Below are 3,987 nucleotides of genomic sequence, written 5' to 3'. Positions count from 1 at the left end.
GCACACCGCGCGCCGTGCCACTCGCGTAGACTGCGAACGACTGATGTCACGAGTGCGCCCGCGCTCGCCTTTCGATGTGTTCCTATATCTAATTGTAAGTACGCTGTTTGCCGGCCTCCCTCTATTCTCTCATACAGCAACGTGCACAAAAAGCGGACCACCAAACGTTTAACGTTCTCGTGCGCGTCAAGGGTTTGACGTTTAACGTTCCACGTTTTCGCACGTACCCACCCACCAAGGTGTTCCTGTGACTCCTGGCTGGCCGCTAATCGCGTTACAACGGACCTCTTGCGCGATTGAACTAAGATCGTTAGCGAAATTTCACGAGCGATCAGTTACAAAGGGGTAATGACAAGTTCGGTAAGGAATTGAGTCGAGCTTTACACACGGCTGAATTTTCATGGTTGCGGATAGCGGTAGAACGCGTGATAGCCACGTTTCTGTTGATTTCTTGTTTCTTCGCGTCGCTTTATATCCCGAGAACGATATTTTTCATGTAAAATGGGTAAAAGCGGGAAGAATTTGTTTGCTCTAGCCAAAGGTATAATTGTTCGAGCAAACGATATTTCAATGTTTTCGATGTGTTAACGCTATGACAAACGATATTTCAGCCGCCTAGAAGCCGAAGCGGCGAAGCCGACTTTTTGTCGATTTTCCGGTTTCATCGCACGGATAACGTGATTTAACGCTGAATTTTGAAGAGACAGACGATTCGCTTCCACAAGTCCAGTTACCGCGAGAAAGTGACACGAGTAACGGTAGATTGGAAAAACGATTTAAAGTAATGTCCATAGCATCGTTATTCTCTATTTTCCAATTTATAGAGTCGATCAGTGTGGCTTCTGAATTGCTCGTTTCTTAAATTACGAAGGCACGTTCAAGCACAGAGTCGATTAAAAGGACAATTTTGGAATTGGTCGATCGGATGTACTGAATTCTGAAATTGTTCCGGCGTGAAAAGCGAGGAACGTGACTTATCACGTTCTTTCGCTTTTAATCTTCGCTTACGAGCTACCCAATTGTACTACTCGATATGAAATTATAAAAGTGCAAAGTACAATCTACTACTTGTCAATCGTCGATTCGCTGAAATTGTTACTTAGAAAATTGTTGTGCAAGGGGGCCTCCTGGCTGGTTCTACGTTCCAATGGTTCAAGTATAGTTACGCGTTATATACCTTGCCGATTAGGTGAACGCCTCTTATGCAATTTTGGGAAATCGTGAGATCGAAATATCACGTATATAATACTTTGTTTCTTTTCTTTTTTTAATTAATTTTATTCGTTCGATGGTAATTTACAACGCCTTTCTAAGTTCAATCCATTCTTCTTCCTCGTTTTCTTCCTCTTTCTATGTTCAACTATTTGTAACATTTTGCTTGTTATTCTAATAAATTTTATTTCAATTTTGCGTTATGACACAGTTGATTATCGATTAAGCTTAACTAAGCTATTCTCGGCTCTTTGTGTTTCGTATACGTAACAATATGTTTGTCGCAGTATTTAGCGAAAATTAAATCCATTTTAGGTAATACGGAGATACTTATACTTCTCATTTGAAATTCAAGGCAGGTTTATCTGGCTGCCGATCGATACTTTGTATTACGATTAATTTGAATCTGTATTTTTAAATCGAATGTTTTGAGTAAGTGCATCTTCTTCTTCGTCTGGATATCTATAAATATACTGCTTGTTTTTTCAGTAAGTGTTACCCTACCTAATGGTAGGCTCGCGTTTAAATATACATTCTTTTCAGGTTTAATCTTCTGCAAGATTTTGTCACTTCGGTAAGTGTTGCTACAGGAAGCTCAAACGTTCGTCGTGAACGTACGAAGACGACAGGAGAAAAATATGGCACTATAGATATATCTCTATTGATTTCTCGATTTTAATGTCACTTTACGATTAAAAAGAAGAATGTTCGACGTACGAAGAATTAACGACATAATTGGAAAAGGAAAATAATCTACCAGAAATATTATGATCGTTTCTCGCAACTAAGACTATAACTAGATTTAACGAATTTTGGCAGATTTCAATGAATGATACGCGATCGCGAGAACTTGCGAATTGAAACAAATTATTCGTTTCAATGATAAACCTGACGATTTACTTGGCTCGGTTTGGCGCGTTCGGTTCTAGAAAACATTCGGTGTTACACAATTACGTAACTACCTAAACGATTAGATGGTCTAAATTAATAATCGCCACTTGTGAAAAGACTGTATGTCTGCGTCTCTTTTGTGTTCACGAGTACACGCGTAACTACGTGAACGCGTGCATTTTGACTTACGTGGATGTTGCTGTGAAAGCACACGCGTTACAGAATACGCAACGAGCGGAAAATTAAATGTCAGACGAAGAATTCGTATCTCTCGTGTATTTTAGTAAAATTACTTAATTTACGTAGTAGGTACCGACAACGAGACATTATGTTTCTGGTGAATAAGTCAGACTTCCTAACGGTCCATTGAATATACTATACTCGTTGGTCACGAGACCTTTCATTCATAAGAAATGGAATTATATTGTTGCACGCATACGACATACGATGTGTATACGATATCTTACATTTTATTTTAGCGTTAAAATATTAATATCCTTAAATTGCGTGGAAATAAAAAATTTGAAAACAATTTCTGTAAATTTTCCTATAGCTCTTTTCAAGAATATTTTGCTGCAGGATATAATTCTACGTAACAATAAATACGTATATGTATATATTCTTTGTCCAGCGTAATTTATTACTTCGTTAAAAATAATATTGTTTTTGCTTGTCTTCTAATAAAGTATGATTTTTTAAATATTTCGGGAATTTTAGTCCTTGCGTTAAACGAATCGCGTAGAACGATTTCTCAGTTTAATAAAATTTCCAAGATATTTTGCTCCGATAATAATTAGAGTATTTTACGCTCAGCTTTAGTATAAATATCTAAGTATTTCATAGTAATTTTCCTCTTTTCTATTAAGAGCCTACGTATTACCAGTGGTCTCTATTTACATTTCATATTAAACGTTCATTGCTATATTAGATTGAGGCCAGATTTATCAAATATCTAATTTCTTATCAACTATGATTTATCCATAAAAATTTAATAGAAATTTCTAATCATCGCGTTACTCCAAGACAATTTTCTTTCTTTTATCTTATCTTTCCCTCTTCTGCTTCTACACCTTATAAGAGAGCAGATAACTTCCAATTTTTCTGACAAAACTTATCTCTCTACTGTTTACGCATCTTTCCATATTCTTCGAGGTTTACGTAAGCTAGAAACAAAGATTATAGATGCATATATTTTACAGTACGCGTCATACGTAATTAACAAAATATTATAACAAAGTGGCACGAAATAGCTGTAAGTTATATACGATTTTATAATGACTGTATTTTTATGCATGACGACTAGCATTTCATATTATGCACAACGATAGAATTACACTCATTAGTGACAATTTTAGATATTCTTGTAAAGATTAAATATTATTACAATAATAATGCGTAATTCAGATAACAAACGTTTATATCAGATAGCGAATACGAGTGCATGAAAGATTTAATTTCTTAAATATCATGAAAAACTTAATACAAATTTATAATATATCTTTATGGACGCGTCTAAAGAAACAGAATTCGAATAGAAATTTATTTTCTTACTAAAAATTGTACCCGATATTCTTTTGAATATTTTGTACAGGGCTGTTGGTAACTGGTGATACAAGCGGAAAGGGGGTGATTCTACGCGAAAGAAGAAGTCGAAAATATAGAATAAAAATTTTTTTTTAATTTTTTCTATCGAGACAACGATCTACAGTGAGATCCGTTATAACGAGACGCGATGAAGTGCACGCGTACCGAGCGAAAATTCAAAGTCGATTTTCTCGAAAACAAAGCCTCGAACGAAAAATTGTTATTCCATATTTTCGACTTCTTTTTTCGCGTAGAATCACTCCCTTTCCGCTTGTACCACCAGTTACCAACCACCCTGTA

At 36.0% G+C, this 3,987-nt stretch overlaps 1 protein-coding gene and 1 long non-coding RNA gene across 16 annotated transcripts in view; one reads left to right on the top strand and one right to left on the bottom strand.

Annotated features, from left to right (window-relative positions):
* LOC100740891 (putative mediator of RNA polymerase II transcription subunit 26) overlaps positions 1–3,987 on the bottom strand; it is a 73,254-nt gene that overhangs the window by 48,085 nt on the left and 21,182 nt on the right. The window lies entirely within an intron of this gene.
* Positions 11–2,803, top strand: LOC117151359. The gene is made up of 2 exons (XR_004461218.1): positions 11–360; positions 1,756–2,803. It is a non-coding gene; the product is annotated as an uncharacterized LOC117151359 (long non-coding RNA).

This window comes from Bombus impatiens, unplaced genomic scaffold (genome assembly GCF_000188095.3).
Source record: "Bombus impatiens unplaced genomic scaffold, BIMP_2.2 scf_0155, whole genome shotgun sequence".
NCBI lineage: Eukaryota > Metazoa > Arthropoda > Insecta > Hymenoptera > Apidae > Bombus > Bombus impatiens.
This window is presented reverse-complemented; position numbering and strand designations above follow the sequence as displayed.